General features: G+C 36.5%; 1 protein-coding gene across 1 annotated transcript in view; it reads left to right on the top strand.

Moving 5' to 3' along the window:
• The first annotated feature begins 16,478 nt into the window (after nt 1-16,478).
• The window catches only part of ptprsa (protein tyrosine phosphatase receptor type Sa), a 197,162-nt gene continuing 190,012 nt past the window's right edge, over nt 16,479-23,628 (top strand). Inside the window, 1 exon segment of the mRNA XM_038291557.1 lies at nt 16,479-16,662. The gene's annotated coding sequence lies outside the window, so the exon portion shown is untranslated.

A 23,628-nucleotide genomic window follows, 5' to 3' on the forward strand; every position in this document is an offset into this window, starting at 1 on the left:
AACTTGCCACCAGAAGAGGGAACAAAATCTGAACCTTCTAAGCAGAATTTCTTGATTTGATAAAAGCGAACACAGCTGACCTTTGCATTGACATGTATTCAGCGGTTTATGAGTGGAGAGCGACATTTTTGACGTGAGAATGTTGACCTTACTGACAATTTAACTTCTAGATTTAGAGTAGCTCATAGAAATACAAGATTACACTATGGACCCATTCTTTGCTTTTCTTCATCTACAAGTACAGCTTTTGGGTGATTATCAAAACATGTATCAGTCATGCACTTACCCACACTGTTACATGCTTCCACAGATTCTGGTCAGGCTCATTAGAGATGTGAAGGAGAAAATGATCTAAAAAAAAAAAAAAAAATGAAAGAACAGAGGCCAGGAGGGATTTCATGCAGATTCGCACTCCACAGCTCTCAGGCAATCAGCGGCAAGCCTCCTCCTCAGCCGAGAACTGTCGTCCTCTGGTCACAAAGGGCAGGGGATGGGAGAAAGAGGGAGAGAAAAAAAACATCTCTTCATTTGTTGAATTCCCCCACCTTGCACTTGAGTAGGCAGTTCATTTGGTAATCTCTTTCATTAATGTTTCTCTTTCATTTTTCCTTTTCTCCCTCTGTCTGCCATGTCTCTGTCCACTTTAAAGGTGCAAGCCAGTGAGTAGGAAGAAGAAGCAACAGAAGCAGCTGAAGATATGAGGCTAAAGAGGTTTTGAAACAACTCAGCGGTAAGTGGGCCAACAGAAATATTTTCACAGCACTTCAATTTTGGTGTTCTTTTATACGTAGAACTTTACATAACAACCAATTTTCGCATTGCTCGACAGAGGTTTGTGCTTTTGTAATAATGAGAACCCTCTGACATTTACCAGCTTAGTTTCTATATTTTTATACTACTTTACCTTTCTGAGTTTGTGTTCTTGCATTGTCTTGGAAATACACACATGATCAAAATGTTGTTACCCCTTGTTTAATGAAAGAAATACCAATAATGTGAATCTGACAAAAGTACTGTAATAATATATATATTAAAAAAACACCGTCAGAAAGGTTTTAAAATATGAACTCAGAAAACTGGCCTGGACAAAATGACGGTACCCCTAGAAAAGAGTGAAAATAATGTGGCCAAAGGGACATGTTAAATTAAGGTGTCTCCACTAATCTTGTAATCAGTTAGTGAGACTATATATAGGGCGACAGGAAGTCACTGTACTGTTTGGTGACATGGTGTATAATGCACTCAACATGGACCCAGGTGTAGTGAAAGAAACAGTTGTCTCAGGCGATTAGAAAGAAGATTATAGACAAACTTGTTCATGGTAAAACCTATTGGACCATCTCTAAGCAGCTAAATGTTCCTGAGAGTACAGTTGCACAAATTACTAACAAATTTAAGAACCATAGGACTGTTGCCAAACTCTCTGGATTTGGTTGCAAAGGAACATTGGTGATAAATCAAAGAGACAGGTAATAAGAATGGTAACAAAAGAGCATCGAAAAATGTCCAAAGAAATTAAAGGTGAACTTTAAGCTTAAGAAACATCATTGAAAAATCATATCATCCATTGTTGTTTAAGCCAAAAATTGATTTATTGGGAGATGACCAAGGAGACACAGTTGTTGAAAACAAATCCTCAAAAATACTGACTGGAATTTGCCAGATATCGTCTTGACAAAGTAGACTTGACTCTAGTGTCAGGCAGGCAGGTAGCATCTCTGCATATATATATATATATATATATATATATATATATATATATATATATATATATATATATATATATATATATATTACTTTGACTTTTACAGATTCACAATCTCCTTTCTTCATTTATTTACTCAGTGTACACATAAGTCAAATTTCTTTTCCTTTTTGCACAATCAAAATAAAATAAAGCAGATTCTGACTCTTATTTTTATTTTTTTTGTTTTGTTCAAAAAAATTGTCACCACTTTAAAAAAAATGGTATAGGTAGATGTTGATATAGATAGTGGCTGTTTATTTTTTGGCTTAGGTGGAAAACAATGTCTTTAGCCTTGGTTAGATGAGGGCACTTTGAAAACAGCTTGGAGCTAAAAGCAACTGAGTTTTTATCTTATTTATCTAAACAATGCTTAAACAGAGCTCTGCATTAATCCATTTGGAGAAAAAAATAAAGATAAAAAGAAGGTTTGATTCAAATTTAACTGGGCGCCCACTACCTTTTCTTGTTCTGCTTTGTAAAGATGACCATGACATGATGCACACCAAACTGTCATCTTCCTTCACACATCCCTTCACACATCTCTCGGCTGAGTTAAGGCTGAGACAGAGCCATCATCTACCTGTCACAGCGGACTGGCATTGAGGGGCTCCTCCTGTGATTCCAAATTTCAAAAGAGGCGCTGCTGTTTTGTTCAGGAATCCATCACCCATTAGTTTAGAGACATAATGCATCCAAATGCTGGAGAATTATTCTCTCTCCGCTGTGCACACTGCTAAGAAATAATTTAAGGTGCTGCTTGAAAATAATTTTTTTTTTAATATGTAGCATTTAGAATCCCTTTGAGATTAGAAACCCTCTGCTGTCTGTTCTAAATAGAGCGGACTGCTACTTTAAATGGTAAGCATATAGTTTATGGTTTAATTTTCTTTGACATTATTTGTTCTTTAGCCTCTTCTTGGATATTGATACACCACATCCAACAGTGTGAGAAGATAAAAAGGCCATCACAAATTAATTAAAGAGAAAATGTTAATATTAACATTGTTTATTGCTTGGATAATAAGCTTTACTATGTATAAACTTAAGTTATACACTTACAGTATGGTTTGCCTATTTTCTTTCCTACTAATCTGTACACCTTCACCCCTCTCTGCAATGGTTCTTACTTATTTAGATATCATGGCACAAAATCAACATAATTTACTTTCACAATATTTTGAAACATTTTAATACCACAGCTTCAGTGTGGTGGACAGCTTTGCTACAGTTGACTTCATCGCCTTCATGTTAAGGATACTCTTATTTCCATATCAATGTTTTATTGCCAGCACTGGTGTAGCAGCAAGCATTAAGAAATTGCAAATGAATTTGTGCAAATGAGTGTCAGCACAGATACAAGTCCAGGCATTGCATCTCTTTCTAATGCACATATAAAGCAAGGCTATTACTTCAATTTCCCAGTAAAAAAACGACAGCAAAACAATATTACTTTAGATGCACTTTGGAACAGTTAAGAGAAAATAACACTTTATGTAACACTGACTGAAAACAAATAGCAGTATCAGTTTGCATTTTTTTTTACAGTAGCATGACCACATACAGCAGTCAGTTACAAAAAAAAAACTGTTGTTGCAACCTAATTGAAACTATCAGCCTTAAAATGGTTAAAAGTTAATTGAACTAAACATAATAAAATACAATTTTAATGGGACTTAAACCAATGAAATATTTTGACAAAATACTTAAAGTTTACATAAATTGCAGCAAGATGCCTCATATATTCTATAAGCGTGTTATGGAGAATGTGATCTCTTATGCCATCATCTGCTGGGTTAACAGCATCAGAGCTAATGACTTAAAAAATCCTAACAAGCTGATATACAGTAGAAGGCTGGCTCTTTTCTTGTAAATCCTCTAGTACCTCATTAGATGATTTTACAAAGAAGAAATACTCATAAAATAAAGTGCATTATGTGCAACAGTGAGTATCCTCTTCAGAAGATTATTAAACAACAGTGTCTTCAGTCTAAGGCTTCTCTAGAACTGATGCAAGTAAAACCACTACACAAGATCCTTCCTGTCTATACCTATTAACTCCTGCGATAACGCATTTAAAAAAGCATTGAATTTCCCTTAGGGATTAATATAGTATTTTTAAATTGAACTTGACTGAAATTCCATTTACTAACCATATTGCTCAGTCTGCTTTTAGTTATAATATATTTAACAACTTCTCTCAAAAATGAGAAAGGTTGATTAATGCTGTTTTACAGGCTTGACCTTACCTTTGTTGAGCTGTTTCAGGTCTTTAGAAAACAAACCTTCCATTAAAAGCCCTTTGGTAGTGTGCTGATAAAAGGTCACCTGTGTTAGTCTGCCAGCAGGTGTAATTTGCAGCTTTTATTGCGCTAAAAATGAGACATCCATCTCAAAAGGAAATAAGCCTCTAATTGGGTAAAATGTCATTAGCATTTGTTTGACAGTTAAAAAAACCACAGCAGTCTGATTGGGTTAGAGTGGAGACAGGGCGCTGCTAACGAAGCCTGTGGCTGTTTTAATGGCTTAGTCCAATTTGGCCATTGTTCTTTCAGCATAGTTAACATTTGGGGAAACACTTTATTTAAAACTCCTGTATCTCATGCATAGCCTTTAACATATCTTTCAGTTTGTTGCCGGTGTATTGGTGTAACACTTCAGCTTTAGAGACAGGTAAAATTAGGTTTTCTTGGTGTACTCGAACAAATCTTGAAGGCCTTTGCACTGCTGACTGAGCTTTAAAGACAGTTTCTAAGGGGAAAAAAATAGCTGCAGCTCTTAAGTAGCTCCCAGGATGTTAACAGCACAATTAAACAAAGCTCTGCTAATCTTTATAGCTGGCATCAAGAGGCACAGAGCAGCGTTATACGCAACATGGCACCAGGAGTCTGACAGAAGAGATAATGGACCTAATGAGCAGCCGTAGTGATGCCTGTACCAGTTACCAAAAGCAAACCTACTATACATCCAAAAGAAAGGAGGAAAAATGAGAATTAATTACCATTATTTAATAATATATATGGTCAATTTATTTGCAGTAGCATTTAAAGAAATCTAAAGTGACCCCTGATTTTCTAGTAATGAATTTGATTAAGCCAGCGCATATCATTTCATGGTGTTTAGGGATGCAAGATGTTTTACTTAATATACTTTCCTCCCTCAGATGCTGTAAACCTACGTAGCATGATGCATCCTAAACGGGCTTCTTTGTTATAAGAGTTGTTTACAGGCACCTCTTTGTTTCTCTCTAATTTGGAAAAGTTCCAAGTTGAATTTTCTCACAATGTTAGCTCAATTCAATTCAATCCAGAATGCTGGTGACTTGGTAGCGTTGAATTTAAGTTCATGAATAAAAAGGAGTTTATATGTCAGATGTTTAATCCTTCCGTTTTTTTTTTTTTTCAAATTATCTTGTTACATTTTAAAGAAGGCTAATGGATGAAAATAAACAACCTTCAAATGTGGGCATTTTCAGAAAAAAACAAACAAACTTGTGATTAGATATATTTTAAGAGGGTTAAAGCAATCTTATATCTAATAATTCAGTCATTGCTATTTCACCCGTAGGCAACAGGGTCTAATCCAGAAGAGATGGATTGAATGGTACTGTGGCTCAGGCTTGCCAGACTTACTTAGGTTCTGGTTGAAAGCACAATGCTGTGTGGGCGAATCTATTCTGTCCTAGGCAGGGTACAGCATAAACATTGCCCAGGGAACACAGGCAGGCATGCAGGCACTCAAGTGGACAAGAGCAAACTATAAGGATGGTTGCTTTTCATTTCTTTTCTACTGTCTCTCTGTTGCCCCTATTCAAGGGGGCTTCAGAGCAAGCCAGAGAGAACACGGCAATGTAGAGTGCTGATGATAAAGAATTGCCTTTATTTTTTTTTATTCAATTATTACGCATTTAATACTATCCTCCCTTATCCTCACACTTTCTCAGAGACAGTGAAGTCTTTTACTATAATTCAGTGACAGCTGCACTTGATTACTCTATAAATGTCTTTAAGGGATATGCCTTTTCAACATGATGCTGTGGTGCTCCACCCCCCTGACCCTGCATGCAAACATAGTACCCCCCACCCCAACTTCTCTTTAGCCTTCCCACCGCCATCCCCCGGAATTCACATCCAAATAAGGAAGATTGTGCTGCAGAGAGCCAGCAAGTCGGCCAGCCAGCCCACTGAAGAGGCCATTAGGGAGCCAGCAAGCCAGTGAAGAGGTTGGTAGAAAACCACCTCTGGCATCACTCATCACTCCATTCCTCCTCAAGTTTTATGCATCTTCTTTGCAATGCTGAGATGCCCACACGTGCTTAAAAATGGATATGCATGCAACAGTAACCTTAAAGCATTAAAGCTATCAGGATAGGGGATAATGAATACAATGAAGAGCATTAAATATAGTTTAAGCACATACATAAACACAATGTTTTATTTCTTCTCCTCTTCTGTCTTTTCCAATGGTGTAGCACTCACAATTGCTTATTGCCAAGGAGAAGAACAGAAGCAAAAGACTTTTAGAAGTGGGGCAATATAGTTTCTTTAATACTCCACTCATATATCTATCTATATATATATATATATATATATATATATATATATATATATATATATATATATATATATATATATATATATATATATATATATATATATATATATATATATATGTATATATATATATATATATATATATATATATATATATATATATATATATATATATATATATATATATACATATATATATATATGTATATATATATATATATATTAGGGATGGGGATGGGACGATTTATGAAAACCGTCAGAACCATTCAGTTCGACTGTCCCGGTTCGATTCGCGTGTGTTTCGTTCGGTTCATTCGCTGCTCCTTTTTCTCATAGGCGAAGCGTTTACACTCGAGAGCAGAAGGTGACGGTACTGCGACCAAAGGCAACCACCAGTAGTAAACAAGACGAAGAAGAAGCGAAGCAGCTTAGCCGGGTGTAGCAGAAAAAAATTAGTTGTTGTGGAGAATTGTGTGGGTATGGCGAGTGGGAAAGAACAGGAGTTGGAAGACGCACCAGCAGCACTTTATAGGTCTGCTGTATGGGACCACTTTGCATTTAGAGTGACCTACGATGACGGCGGAAACAAAGTTGTAGATAAAAGTGCAACAGTGTGCAAGCATTGTGCAACACGTTTTGTTTATGCTAACAGCAACATGACCAACATGTCATGCTAATCCCGAAATCCCTCATACTCCGTCAGCAACCCCCGCTGCGCTCCAGACCGGCGGCTCAAAGCAAAGCTTACAGCCTCCACTGTGGCTCCCGTCCGCTCCCCTCTGAGTCCCTTGGAGATGGTAGAGAGCATGCGCGAGATGATTAAATTCAAAGCAGCAAAACATACGGAAATGATTCAGGGTTTCCGCGGATCATTTAAAATAATTACAAACCATTATTTTTTGGAGATTTTTTCATAAATTTTTATGGGATTTCGGTGTAACAATCAACATATACCAAAATCGAACCGAAACGAAAACCGTGACCACGAAACCGTGAATCGAATCGAACCATGGATTTTGTGAACCGTTCCACCCCTAATATATATATATGTGACGGTGGCATCGGATAAAGGTGTTTGCCCTGCAATCTGAGGGTTGTTGGTTCAAGCTCTGACTTTCAGTGCTGTTGTGTTCTTGGGCAAGACACTTCACCCACATTGACTACTGATTGGCCTTGCTGCCATTGAGCCCCAGGGAACTTGTGGCTACAATGTAGCTTGCCACCATCAGTGTGTGAATTTGTGCATGAATGACTGAATGTAGTGTAAAGCATTTTGGTCAAGTCCTTTGCCTTAAAAAAAACACTATATAGGTCCAGGCCATGACTTAGTAATTTTGATTTTCCAAAATGAAAATAACTTAATTTTGGATTTACTACACCTAGGAAAATTTGTAACTATGCGGATGGATCTGTACGGAAGACATGGTAAGCTGGCTGCAGCTCCAGCTGGTGAGGGTTCACAAATGTAAACATCTAGAGAAATCTTATGATGTAGCCCTTACATATGACCAATATCAATATTGTCGTAACATTTATCCCTGCTGTGGTCGCTTGAGCGGCTGGTTCCTATCTCCGGCTGTCAATGGGTGAGAGGCGGGGTACCCTCCGGACAGGTTGCCAGTCCATCGCAGGGAAACACAGAGACAAACAGAACAAACAAATATTCATACCCACACTCACATCTATGAGAATTTAGAGAAGCCAGTTAACCAAACAATGTTAGAGCAATCCATTCAAAACCTATAGATAATACTTCACCGAATAGACAAGGCACAACTTAAGGAATATTATTGAAATAGTACTTTCACCCTTGTGTCAGTTTGTTTCTTTGTCTCTTCCAACTCTTTTGGTCTACTTAACGTTCTTCTTTTATCTTCCATGATGTCAGCTGAGTTCAGGGAGCCAGAGGCAAGATCATTCTGTGATACTGAGGGTGGACAGGGTATAGAAATGCACATAAGTTTAAGCCGAAAGAGGAGACAGAATGAGAAACGTTTTTAAAGAAACTGTCTTCTGGATCCATATAACGTGTGATTGAAAGCTATATTCAGTGAACCTCTTTTTTTTTGTAACACACCTCTTTCAAGAATGTAAATCTGTTTTTTTTTTGTTTTTATCATTTACTCTTTTCATCAATAAGCAAAAAATGATTCATTGGCAAATTGAGCTTAACTACGCTCACTTTGTTGCGATTACAGTGTAGAGGAACTTCCTCCTGGAGTTGAATTTCAGAACAGGAAGCATTTGTGAATAATAATTCTCAGCTAAATACATTACAAGTGTCTCTATAATTAGTCATGCAAATTTAGATATAAAATATTTTAATTTATTCACAACGCTTCTTTCTAATAGAAATAGAAAAGGCCATTTCTCAAAACGTAAAACAATCAATTGAAAGGACGAAAAAGGAAAACCAATATTTAATTTAAAAAAAATCAATTTCAAACAGTATTACCATCTAAATTTTTAAAGGGAAAATCTTGATATTCTAAATTACATCTGCATGTATCTTTTTTTGTGGTTAAAAACAGAATAATAAATTATAATGAGATACAGTAAGCTGGTTTTTAAGAAGTGCAACAACGCGAGATCATGTTTTTTCCAAATTCTTATATTTAGCTGAAACAGCAGTGAGATCAGATGGATTCATTAACTATCTGAGCTTCTATTCACTGTATTCCCAACCCTGATCCTCCTACTGAACCCAACAAGCTCCTATCTCCATTCTCAAACTCCTCTCTGTTGTAGTGTTCACTTGTGTATCAAGGTAATGAATTCATAATCTCTCCCAGGCTCTTTGTAGATCACTATCATGGTGCAAGATAAGGGTAAGCGTTGTTGCACTCTAATAGCCGTCAGTCTTCCTCGCTTCCTGCATGCTGTGTGTGTGTTTACAGTATGTGTGTTTGGGGGGGTTGGTGAAAAAAAAAAAAAAAGCAGCTACTGCCACCAACCTCAATGAACTGCTGTGTTCATTTGGGTTTCCCTGTGCAGGAAGAAAAATATCCTGGCCCGGACGAGTGTCACTTATCAGTAAACTGTCGAAGCTACAAGACAGAGTAAACCTCCCGGAGAGAGGAGCATTACACGACGCCCCACTTCATCTTTTTCTACCTGTGTTGTACATTCACAACACTTAACACCTTGTGACTCCAGCTGACATACTCAGTCGTGGTTCAAGTAAATATCTTAGAGGGTCGGCTGTCTCAGAGTCTCTAAACTTATGGCACTTTGTGATTCTCAAGTGGGGGGATGGCCAGCTCCAACGTGTGGTTTTAATTGTGTTTCAGTTGGGTGATAAAATGTCCTCCATTTGAGCGCAAGCTGGCAGTAAGTGGGCTTTCGCCTTCAGGGACAGGGTGAGCAATGGCCCGCTGCTATCGTAGGTGATTGTGCCTCAGCCCCCTAAGGGTGACAGAGATGAGCGAAAGGGAGCAGGTAAGACAATGCAGAGGGGAGTAGTACTTTCCTGGTCCCACGTGGGTTTAGAGATGTTATGAAGGGAAATAAAATTAACAAGTAATTATCTGAATCCAGACAGGATAAAGTATTTATAAGATGTTTCAGCCCACACTTGAAATGATGCATGTTAAAGAGTGAGAAGTAAAATAATTTCACAATGTTTTAGAAAAATACCGCCTGTATGTATCAATGCTTGATATTATAGTTTGTAAAAGTATGTTGGCATTTCCACATTTAGCCATCATACAACCACAATCCTCAGTGCATTGTACTCTTATTTTATGTGATAGACCAACACAAATTTATACTTTTTTTCTATTGGAAATATGAAAAGTGTTTTGCATTAGCCTGATAAACCAGACTAAATGGGAGATGAAAGGTGTTATTTAATCTGGCCCCGATGAATGAGACATCGGAAGATTGTTGATGAGAACAACCCATTGCCTTTCAAACCCAAGTCTGTGCCTATTGGCCAACGCTCTGACCAATGAGTGCAACTGACTGCGACGTAGTAAGCGCAACAGAAAGCTGGTGGGGGAGTGTAAACAAACAGCCTGTCGGTAAAACGTCGAATACGTCCTTCTAAAAAATTAATGAGCGTAGAACCTCTTCCTGCTCAGATTTCAACGAAAACCCCAAGTCTAATCGTTCCAAAACTGATTCCAAAGCTTAGTCAAAAATCGCCATCATAGCCAGCAGTCCTTCATATAAGACTATGCCAAGAGAGGGCCGCTGCAGATGGGCTGCGGTTAGCCCTGGCTGCCGTTAGCCTCGGAGGTCCGCTGGTTGCTGTGGTCCTCTCAACTTCGGAAATTGTTTTTTTAATTACGTATTAAATCAGTAAATAGACCATATATTGATGCTTTAAAGTATAATATTCTCGCCTAAAATTATCTTAAAATGTACTTTTATTGAACAGCAGCACCAGAAAGAGAACTTTTAACTTTTAATGGAGCGCTCCATTGAAAGCCCCTGCTGCCGCAGTGCATGCTACTGTTGCGCTTTCTCCAGCGTCGTGCAGCTTTGTCGTCACGCCCTCAAATTACAGTACTGCCTGCTTTGCATCCGGACGTTCAAAACACATCTCTGTGTTGTGATTGGCCCGCCAGATTTAGTGCCTGGGGCATTGATCAAGGCTAGACCAACTCACAGGCAAAAATGGTTTTGGCCGCTGGTGGGTGGGGCTAGTTTACTAGGCTAGTTTTGCATTACTTTTCAGCCCCCTTTACTCTGATACTCCAGATAAAATTTAATGGTAACCACCTTAAAGAGCCTACGAATTTATTGGGATTGTGATTAATCAAAGTTATCCTGGAGAGAAGAAAAAAATGATACTATGGAAGAAATTATCCTCCCCATCCCTTAGCATACAGGCAGAGTTACACTTGAGCTGGTTTGATTAAAGCTCATCAAAGGACTTACCAAAAGGAGAATCTGCAGCAACAGACAGTTTTCAAATAATTCACGTAGGTTGCCTTATCTTTTGTTTATCTAATGTTTCATGCTTTTTCTAAAAGCATGAAACATTATGAATTATTTTAACTTTACTTAACTATCCATGCTATTGCTGGGCTTAAAAACACTTTAAGATAAATTACTGATTGCGGTTTTTAACATGACAAAATCCAAAAAGCAAAATATTATGCAATTTTTATAGACAATATGTTAATATATATTTTAGTTTTTTTTTATTATTTCAACACCACTGTAAATGATTTAGTAAAAGACATTATATAGTTTTGTTTTTTTTTAGTTTGACTGAGGATCACTTTTTTTTCTTCAAAATACTAAAATAAGTCAGTTATTTAGAAAAATTCACAAGTTGTTTGCAGGATCTTCCTTCTTCTCATGCTGTTACAAGAATCAGTAACATGATGCAAACGATTAAACACTCTTCCCGGGGCGCTCGCCACATCTTCCGCTCGTTGAATTTACATGGCATTTATGAACACTCTCAAGGAAAACAAAACGTGAACAAGGAGAGGGCAAGGGAAGGGAGCTTGCCAAATGGAGGAGTCTCATTATTCCGTTATGGATTGCACATGTCAGCAAGTAAGTGCTCTTTTTATCCCTCCAAAGCACCAGCCGCGGCCACCGAGCACATTTCCCTACCCAAGTGAAATTTAGCATGTTAAGGCTCGTGCCACCAGGGGAACAGTGGTGAGAGCACTGGGCTGCTTCTAAGATTTACCGCCTTGATTAAATAAGGGACTGTAGTGTGAATAAGAGGCCAAGGGAGAAATCTCTGCAACATAAGCATGTGCTTTTTGCACGATAGCCTCCCATCTTCCTCTGTGCAAGCACAGAAACACATTTACACGCGTACAGTTTACATGGTGTCCTACATGTCACACTGGATTTTAATCAAAGAGCAGAAAGGGGGCAGTGGAGGCTCATTTGTGACTCTGGAATGGCTCCCTGCCAAAACTCAGGAAGACCTTTCTTTTTTAAAAGGGCTTGTTCCCATCCATTAATGCTTGCAGGACTTGAAAAGTTCACACACACGCACACATACAAAATATATATATATATATATATTTGCACCTATTCAGACTGAACAGGTCTTTTATTTGATGCACCGTGACTCAAAAGTTCTAGCACCCACTAAAGATTGCCTAATTCCATCTCATTTCCTTTCAGGTTCCCTCCATACAGTTTATTTAATGCTTTTAAAAGGTGCTTTCACTCAGTCAGCTGCCAGAGATTTTCAGTGGTACACTTGTAACTGGGCAAAGGGGACAAGTTATTTTTCCGCTCTGAGGCCACGAAGTAAATCCGTGAAAAAGTCAGTCACTTTTACAACCGCCTGACCAGGAATTACTTCTTTTTTTTTTAAATCTAATATATGATTCACTCAAAAGACCTCAGCACAGTTACCTGCAATGAGATTTTGTTACAAGCTTAGTGCCAGTAATTGACTGTTGATTAGCTGATTGATGTCTCTGATGGGAATCTAGTCACCCTACAGGACTTTGTGAACACCAGCTGTCAAAGTTGACCAATCATAATAGTTCTCTCCAGTCCAATGTTAATGCGACTGGGTGGGGCATTCTTTGAATCAGTCAATTTGGCATATAAAAGGAAAAAGAAAACCATAATCACAAAAAAAAACTTAATAGACTATGCCTTTTCTGCTTAAAACAAATGTAATGGCTATATTTATTATATTTTTTTCATGGGCTACATCGACACAGTTAATTGTAAAAAACGTTGCATTTAATAAATATATTTTCAAATGTTTCATGTGAGGAAGAAAGAATATTGAATAGTCAAAGTCTGTAGGGAATATTAAAAATAATATCAACTACCAGTTCAACTGCAACAAACCAAATGTTTTTCTTTTATAATACTAAGCTTCATGTTTCATACATTTACTTGTTTCATATACCTGTGTTCATTTATTTTAGTATGAGCTAGGATAAAAAAACAACAACAGTATAAGTATAATACCTGAAATCCTTGAAGTTATGACTGTTAGATAGGTTCTAATGGTAAGACTTTTAAGTTTTAAACAGTTTACTCAATGCAAAAGTATTTCTGATCATAGTTATTTTTTTTACTAAATGGGCAATCCAAAAGCAAGCAGTAAGATGAATGTAAATTAAGTCTGATAAGTTTGCATTAAAATGTCAATTATTTGATGAGAAACCAATGTTAAAGAGCAATGAACCTCTCTCTCTCCCTTTCTCTCTCTCTGCATTTATATATACATAGATGATGATAGATAGATAGATAGATAGATAGATAGATAGATAGATAGATAGATAGATAGATAGATAGCACATCTCTTTTAAAAAGTTAAATTTTTATAAAGACCACAATTAGTCATAAACAAATATTTTTTACTTTGAATGTTATGCATATCACGAACAGTTTAGTTTTGAAAGATTAACTGATTAAAGAAGTTCCACACCCTTAAACTGCACTATTGTAGAAAATTTTCAGTCAATGTCATTTTGTTTATTTATACCAGATATGTCAAAGACAATAAAGTAAGAAAATAGATGCACTCCAAATAGTTTTAACTGTTGCATAGTACTCTACAATATAAACCTTGAACATGTTGCATAGAGAAAGGGGTCGGTTTTTTTAGGTCTGACATTACTGTAAAGCAAAATAAATAAATTGATACCTAAATAGATAGTAAAATACATTGGGAATAAGTATTTTTTTAAATGAATAAACTTTTATTCAATCAATGTGCTAAATAAATTGAAGCGTTTTAGCAAAACTGTTGCTGCACAACTGAGTTTTCTGAAAATGTATTGGGGCTTACCATACTGAGCAAGGAGCATGCAAGACTTCATGATTTGCATGGAGAAACCTTTTATTCTACACAACCACATTATGGTTTATTTCTTTGGACTTTAATATGGCGCCCCCTGACAATTTAGGTATCAAAATGTCTGGCTATAACCAGAGAGGTATGCCACTATTTTGATCAAGTTATCATGGACTTATGATTGTATGGAACACCCCAAGAGCAACTGAAAAAGAAAACCGCCATTTCTAATCAAATATTTAAATCATACAATTAGAAATTCAATTTGAAAAGCATTTAAAATTTTTAATTGAACTATTGATTATTAGTTTTAAATGTATTTATAAATCCATTATTAAACACTGCAATTTAAGAAATGAATTCTCAATTCCTGTTTCTAAATTGAGATTTAAAAAAACACAATTCATAAATCTGATTACAAATACCTTTACTAATCATACATTTGAAAAGGTAATTCCTTATTCATTGCCATTTTCTTTTTCATCTTGCATTTTCAAGTCCTTTTTCGAATTGCATTTTTTTTAACTTAATCCTTTCAATTTACTTTTATTGTGGCTCTACTGGTTACTGAGTGCAATTTAGTAAAACCAATCACAGTGGCTCCTTAGATGTAACTGCTCTCTTTACTAATCATACATTTGAAAAGGTAATTCCTTATTCCTTTCTATTTACTTTTATTGTGACTCTACTGGTTACTGAGTGCAATTTAGTAAAACCAATCACAGTGGCTCCTTAGATGTAACTGCTCTCTTTACTAATCATACATTTGAAAAGGTAATTCCTTATTCATTGCCATTTTCTTTTTCATCTTGCATTTTCAAGTCATTTTTCGAATTGCATTTTTTTTTAACTTAATCCTTTCTATTTACTTTTATTGTGACTCTACTGGTTACTGAGTGCAATTTAGTAAAACCAATCACAGTGGCTCCTTAGATGTAACTGCTCTCTAAGTACATGTTCTTCATACTGGGTTCAAAAACATGAAAACATGTTTTCAGTTTGCGTTACTAACACTGGACCCACTTTTTTTACATTTTTTATACAGTGTCCTGTCTGGCAATGTGGCAATAATTGTCTTGATGCCAAAAAAGAGCCCAACAGATTTTACTTTCACAAATGGAGCAGTACGGCTATTGCCAAAGTGTTCCGCCTGATTTATGCATATAAATAGCTGTATTATAATTCATGCAGGGAGTATTACAGATTATATGGACACAGCAATGTAAGTAGAACAAGAAAGAGGAGATAAAAGGGAGATAACAATAGAACATCTTCAGTCTGCTTCATTACCTACAAAGAGATGTAAAAAGAACAGCACAACAACGGATATAGTATAAGAGCTACAATAAAGTAACACCTTTATACTATCGCAGAAGTATAAGTAGTATTATCTAATCTGACTTCTATACTGTGGTAGCTGAAGATCAGTATGGGCTTTTTGTATGGAAGTGAATCTCTAAGTACCTGACGTTGTTTGTTAGAGTGCACTTGGGCATGTAAAGTGTTTATCCAAAGGAAAAATAGACCCACTTTTAAACACAAAACCCCTTTTTCCTGAAGTTGTTGTAAGCTTCTCATAAATATATATATATATATATATATATATATATATATATATATATATATATATATATATATATATATATATATATATATGCCAAGGAGAAGAACAGAAGCAAAAGACTTTTAGAAGTGGGGCAATATAGTTTTTTCTATAATACTCCACTCATATATCTATCTATATATATAAATATATATATATATATATATATATATATATATATATATATATATATATATATATATATATATATATATATATATATATATATATATATATATATATATATATATATATATATGAGAAGCTTACAACATATATACATATCGGAAATTTAAACTCCTGTGCTCGTATAAAAGACTATTTCTGAGATTTGTATATGTGCATACCAATCTCAGAAATAGTCTTTTATACGAGGAGCACAGGAGTTTAAATTTCCGAGTCGACTGATATGCTTTTGAACGCACCAAGAAGTGACTTACAACCTACCGTCTAGTTTATTTGGGTGACACTGAACGCAACACAAGGGTTCTGTGCTTCTTTTCCCCTCCTCTGCCTCAAACTCGAGTAGAGAAGAGAGAGGGGGGTAGCTGACTCCTGTCTCCCCACCCCCAGCTCCTATGAGGTGGATTTGGGAAGAAAAGGAATCCAAATCTGCGTCGCGGAGATAACGGGAGACTCTTTTAAAACAGATCCACATTTGGAGATCCGTGCGCCACTGCCGCGCGCGGATTATTTGGCTGTTTTTGTTTGTTTTTTTGTTTTGTTTTTTTGTGGGTTTTTTCCCCCCGGAGTAAGGTGCTGCTTTGGAGCGTCAGTTTTCTCTGAAAGGAAAGGTGTACAGCCAAAACAGACGGGGGATAAAAGAGGAACCTGCGCCCTGCGTTAACAAATGATGTTCTGAAAAGTGGAATAACGCTTTTTTCTGCATTCTGGGGATGCAACGTAACTGTTCTACAAGGGGCAGCTACACAGAAAATGGATCTGAAAACTGCCCCCCCTAAACCAGCAAGGGGGTAGATAGAAAAAAAAATCCCCATTTCTCAAACACTGAAACAAAGTAAGTAAATTCAACTTTTCTTATTGTACTTAGTTTTTACAAGCTGTTTAGAATAAAAAGGATGATTTGAAGATGTTGGTATAAAAAGGTACATAGTTTTTAATTCATTTAAAATCCCGTTTGAAGCAGTCTACTGTGAAAACAGAGGAAGAAATGAGTTTTTGTGCGCTGAGCGTGTTTTCTTAACAAAAAACAAAACAAACATTTGCTTTATGTTTGTGATATTTTGACTTCGGTCTTTCTCTTAATAGGTTGATTTGTATAAAAGATTATTCAAAACAGTTAAAAACACAACTCACAACTGAACCCCTTTAACCAATGTTTAGAAAGCTGAGATTTTCATCTGTTGCTTTTAACAACTGCAGAAAAACTAATTTCACCCATTTGTTGCGCACATAAAATAAGATAATTTAAGATTAACTTTATTGTCCCAAATGAATTGATTTGGGTACAGACTCTGACTGCTACATAGTCCAAATTATGTGTCACACTGCATTCACACCAAAAAGAAAAACACTGCTGTAAAAAAATCCATAATAAGACAATAAATAAAGAAATAAATACATAAGGAAGGATGTTACATTACATTTAACAATAAAAAAATTGGAAAAAAATTTACAAAAACCCTTCCTTAAAAATCTGTTATGTGCGATAATGAATACCGGTACATAAAAAAATATGTCAGTTTAGTTTGAATTTTGAACACCATTGCCTATTCCACAATTTACTGCTTGATACTGTTTATTGCCTTAATGAAAAGCAGAACAAATGAGTTCTTATAGCAGTTCAATCTACAGGCAGGGACTCTTAAGACGTCAACCTGAAGGAAGAAACTGATACTCTGAATAAAGAATATGAGTGGGATCTGAGATGATTTTCTGGGCTTGTCTGGTTATTGTTTCATTGAAGATGGTCTGAAGTGAGGGGTGCTGCTTGACTCCCATCAACTTCATTGCTCTTTGAGTCAGGCAAATAAGTTTGGCCTTCATTTGGACAGACAGAATACCAAACCAGGCAGAAAAGCAATCACATCTAAAAAATCCATAGCTGCAGGTTACTAAGTAACACTGGCGCTTACATTCAAATCTGCCTGGCAGAGGTGAATCATCCATCATCAGATTGGAAAAGGGCTGCATGTGATTTATTTATTCGTAATGAGGGAATAAAATACTTTTTGCTGCTTTGTCTTAAGCAACTTGAGTCGTTTTGGTCCTTCTACAACTAGTTGCACCTTTAACTGGTCTAGGATTTATTAATGCTTTGAGTAATTTAATTTTACAAGATAATAATCCTTTCCCCTGAGGTGTGGCACTAAACATCGCTCCAGGCCATTTAGTTCAGCTTCTTTTCTTCTTGTTGGTAAACTAAGTAAATTGCAGTAATCTTCTTTTCAGTAGAAAAACTGACAATCCCTCTTTTTGTGGGCAAATATGCATATACTAATATCAACCCCCCACCGTTCTCTTTGTAGGAATTATATTTTTATGAAAATAGCTCATATAGATGAGAGGAAAAACTCTTATATATTTGTTTAGTCACTTTTGAATGTCCATTCCTAACCCTAGTTCCACCTCTCCTGCCCCCCTTATATGGCAACAGCAAATGGTTTTGGTATGCCACCCCTCTGAGGGCAGCCCTCACTATAAACAGTAGTTATTTGTGCTCTTCCCTCTGTAAATAACACACTCTGACACCTTCTGTGCATATCTAGTTCTAAAGCAAGTTGAGGTTTTTTCACAATTTTTCTTACTCCAGCTCATCAGTCTTGCATTGGGGAATTCAATTAGCCTTGCTACCTTGCATAAATAAACTCATTTGTCTTGTGATGAGAGTCACATGTTGATTGTCAGCGGTGAAGAGGAGTCTTGTCCTTCAGAGTAATTGGACAACACCTAAACCGAGAGGCTCCGCGTCAAATGTGTTCTGGATTCTTAATGTGGCTTTAATTGAACAATTCATCACCCCTGATCATTGTCAAATAACCAGAAAAGTGGGACATAAGGCACTGGGAATGCCATGGATTGACTGCCTGGCACAGTCAGCCACGCATGACCAGCATGTCTGTTGCAGCAATGTCAGAGGGGGTGTATGTTTGTTTAGTTAATGGCGTGTTTAGTATGGCTGTCTGCAGAAATCACTGATTGAAATTTATCAGTGTGGTAATCAACGGTAGAAGAAAGAAGAAAAACTGATCAGAGAGTACGTCCTTTAAAGCTGAGCTCATTAAAATGAAAATTGGATTTTTTTTTGGTTGGAAACATTTTCTTTTACTTAAATAGAAAGCTAACTAACTCTGCATATAAATCATTTATTCATATTATCTTATTAGGCACATTCTACTGATTCTTCTGATTAACTTTGACAACACATGATGACACTGTCATTGCTTTAATAATAGATTCTCTAAGTTTTAATTCTTAGATTACAAGCATTATATCAGTTCATTGATCAATTTAATGTTTGTTTTCTTCAGGGCTGTTTGTGGATTATTTTACTGCCCTGTTCAGGGTATATTTTACTGTCTGGCAAATTAAAAGCATGATGGTAACATCAAGGGTTTTGCAATTAGTCACATTGTACTTGACACATCAGAGTTTGTAATAGCCATGCTGAAGTGATTGTCATCATAAAGGGGGAAGAGAGAAATGTGCACCATGAAAAGGTGCTTTTGCACTCACTGCTAATTATGTTTAGTCATTTTAATTTGCTCCGACTGCTAAATCACTGCTCTTCCGGTTGAAACGTGGCGCAATTAGCTTGGGCTGTGAAAACACGACGTGCCGCTTCTGTATAGTAGAGTTTGTCCCTCTCCTCTCTGATTTGTGGATTAGCCGCTCCTTGACATTCACGTTTCTTTCACTGCAACATAAGAGTGAGAGCAGAGCTGTACTGTTGTAGAGCAAAAGAGTCTGGGTGTACTCAATAGAAAGATATGTTAATTTCACTATTCTGCAAACATGTTAAATATATAGGAGCATTACCTGCAGCAGGTGGGACATATACAGTCAATGGTACCATGTTGAAAGTGTACCAGATTACAGGCTTTTCTTGAAAAAAGTATGGAATCGATTTACTGATCTATGTACCTTATTTTCAAGATTAAGTATGAAAAAACAAAAAATACATTGCAGTTAAAGACTTTATCCCTACAGTCCTGAAGGTCCGTCCGTCCATCCCTCCATACATCCATCCTGACCAGTATCTGTTTAAACATTCAGACTCATATAACTTTAGTTATATGGCACCAGTTCACAGCATATTATATCAAGAGACTTTAAAGAGTCCTCTCACTCACATGATATAGAACGGAATAGAAAATCCCTTTATTGTCCCACAGTAGGGAAATTCTGCTGTTTACAGTAGCGAAAAGATTTTTGAAAAAATGGTCACACAAATGTGGATATAAAGACTTGATTTTGTGTCATTTTTAAATCTAAGGAATCCCTGCTGATTCAAGATATTGATGTATTTTATACACCTGGTAAAATTACTTGAATTGAGGGAAAACTAAATATTATATTAGGAGCTTAAAATATCTACAAGGGTGAAACAAGCCATGTGTGGCAGGAGATCTACACAGCACACCTGTTGGTTTTCTTGGTTTTAAAATTGACTGCTGAGCCTGAATAACCATAACTTTACTGAGAGTATCTTAAAGCTGGATTTACAAACCAACTTTCTACAACTGCAACTAATGATTATTTTACTAATTGATTAACCTGTCAATTATCCTTTCAATTAATAAACATAAAGCAAAAATATTCCTAGAAGATTTTTTAAACAGAATTAAACAAGGTGAAACTAAAACTTTTGCTCTGGAAGTGTTCTGAATAGAGCATATTGACAGATGAAAAGTTTTTTTTTAATCTTAAATGCTAAATATTTATACATTTGTTTCACAGTTTTGGTATAATTATTGCTGCAAGTGCGTTGCTCTGTCAGCTAAAGACATGTTTTAGAGTCTCTATACTCCAGGAATTAATAATCGATTACTACATTAGTAGGAGATTATTTCAATAATCTATTAATCCGATTAATTGTTTCAGCCCTGCAACTTTCTCCTTCGTTTAAAAGTTGACAAAGTTAGTGCCTAAATAGTTTCAAATGACACTGATAGTGTGGTTACAATGGAAAAGACTGGAATAGATTCATCAATAGTTTCGTCTTATAGTCTTCTTTTATTTGTCTCTTTTTAATCTTACCGTCACATCACTGAAATATGTTAATTCCTGGGGGCAATGTAGTTTTTCAGCCTACAAAACCTTATGAATCTCTAAACATATAAACCAGGTTTGATTAACAGAGAGTAATCCTCTATTTATCAATATCTGTTGCTCATACCTCTGCTCTGTCCTTCTGCCTTTTACATTTCAGTAGTATAATACACCTGTGCAAGCTTTGATAAACAAAATGAAAAGGGATTATTGATCAGAGAACATGTAATCATATATAGTGTCTAGAGGTAAAGGTTGCCCCTGCATATACAAAAATACTAATCCCTACCAGATAGTCTGGGAAGTCTTATGGGGAATATATCCACACACAAACACCCCCTTGCCATCTCCACAGTCTACTCCTGCCTGTCTCCCTCTGTACCTCCACGTTTTAGAGAGATGATATGCTTCAACTCCTTCTGATGAAGTGACAGTAATCTTCTTTTGCAGATGCAGGAGGGGGGGAGACACCGTTCATTCATTTCACTATCCCTCTTAAGGTGTAACACACTTGAACAAACATAGAGCACAGTTTGTTAAAGCCAACTGCGGGAAGCTGTTAGACTTCTGAGATTAAAGAAAATACCTGTTTTTTTTCCCTCCTTATTCCCCACTGGTTGCTGTTCTATGGATTGTACTCTTGCACACCTATGAATAATCTATTGTAAGGCTCCACCTATCAAATATTTAGGTAATCGCTTTATCCATTGTTTTTTCCACTAATCTTAAAAGAGATACCTCTAGTAAAAATAATATTTCCTAATAAACAAACCTTCTCAGCTTGGACAAAAGTTAATGTTGTACATTGTAAATGGCAAAAAAGAAAACAAAATACATTCAATTGTCTCAATATATTTTTTTACAGAGAACATTGTTGGTTTTGTTTTAAAATGTTTGGCTTGATTAATACTGTGAGTAGGTTATTACTTCAGTAATTTGCATGTTTAAGGTCTGTATAATAAAACATTAAATTTGATAACCAAATTAGTCGAAGATTAATTTGCTAATGAATTTGTCACTGAGCTACAAAATGTTAAAATATCAGCCCTTTGTTATTGTTAACTAAACATTTTTGAATCATGGAATCTTTATCTAACACAATGGTGACTTTATAACAATGTTATTGCATTATTAATTGCTCTGGCTCAGATTTAGAAAATATCTGTGTAATTTAAAAAGCTCAAATAGAAACTGTGGCAATCTCATGATGATATGCAGAAGTTGGATGGTTAATTTGCACTTTATAATCACCTGTACAGAGCAGTCTGGCATATTGCATTATTAAATGAATAATCAACACCAAAGTGCCGTTGTCCAGCAATGCAAATGAATTTCTAATCTATAGTAAATCTGCTTATCATCTTTGGTAAATCTGTATGTAAGAGAGCTAGGAAAGTTTTGAATGCTGGTGCAACTTCTTGTCATACAAACAATGGTGTTTGTGTCCTGTTGCTGGAAAAAATGTAAAGTTTTACAAATAACTGTTAAAAAAATAAATAAATAAATAATAATAAAAAAAAAAAAAAAATATATATATATATATATATATATATATATATATATATATATATATATATATATATATATATATATATAAATATTAGGGGTTGAACGGTTCACAAAATCCACGGTTCAGTTCGGTTCACGGTTTTCGTGGTCACGGTTTTTGCTTCGGTTCGGTATATGTTGATTGTTAGCCTGACATGTTGGTCGTGTTGCTGTTAGCGTAAACGAAACATGTTGATCAATGCTAGCACACTGTTGCAATTTTATCCACAACTTTCTTTCCACCGTCATCGTAGGTCACTCTAAATGCAAAGTGGTCCCATACAGCAGACCTATAAAGTGCTGCTGGCGCGTCTTCCAACTCCTGTTCTTTCCCACTCACCATCCCCACACAATCCTCCAACTGATTTTTTTTCTGGTATACCTGGCTACGCGGCTTCGCTTCTTCTTGTTTACTACTGGTGGTTGGGTTCGGTCGCAGTACCGCCACCTTCTGCTCTGGAGTGAACACGGCGAAAACCGTCCGAACCGTTCGGTTCGACTGTCTCGGTTCGGTTCGCGTGTGTTGCGGTTTGGTTCATGCGCGGCTCCTTTTCCTCATAGGCGAAGCGTGTTCACTCCAGAGCAGAAGGTGGCTCTGAACATATCTTGAACATATCTTTTTCAAGATATGTCCAAAGAGTTTTTTTTTTCTATTTTGGCATGTTGCATGTAAAACTATTGCAATCAAAGGTAGACTTTCTCTATAAATTGTATGGGCAGATACTATAAAGCAACAAGTTAAAGAAAACAAATGTTTATGTTAACTCCCTAAAATCCTATTAAGATCATCATAAGTCTTTTCAATGCACTTGTGCTTTTTTGTTCCTTTAATGCGAAATGGTATAAAAAGTGACTGGGTTAGCTTGTGCATGTGTTCTTGATGCTGGTAATCCGTCGGTGTTTATTGTCTAGCCAGCACAAGCCCTGGGCAAGATGGCTGGGCACCATTAAGCTGACCCCCCACCACCACCACAACCACTCATGGGCTCCACCACCCATCTGTGTCCCCTCTCTCCACCTCCCTTCCTACGCCGATCCTTTTGTTCCTGCTCTCTCCACACATGCACACAATCACCCAAACTTTAGGGACATCTGGTGTGAGGGTGGCCCGAAGAGGAGGGAGTTAGGAGGCACGCTCAGCTGCCCCGGGGACACCAGGGATGTGGGATATGCTAGACTGGGGTCATAGAGAAACATGTGTAAT

The sequence above is a fragment of the Cyprinodon tularosa genome, unplaced genomic scaffold (assembly GCF_016077235.1).
Source record: "Cyprinodon tularosa strain WSP-4 unplaced genomic scaffold, ASM1607723v1 ctg30, whole genome shotgun sequence".
NCBI lineage: Eukaryota > Metazoa > Chordata > Actinopteri > Cyprinodontiformes > Cyprinodontidae > Cyprinodon > Cyprinodon tularosa.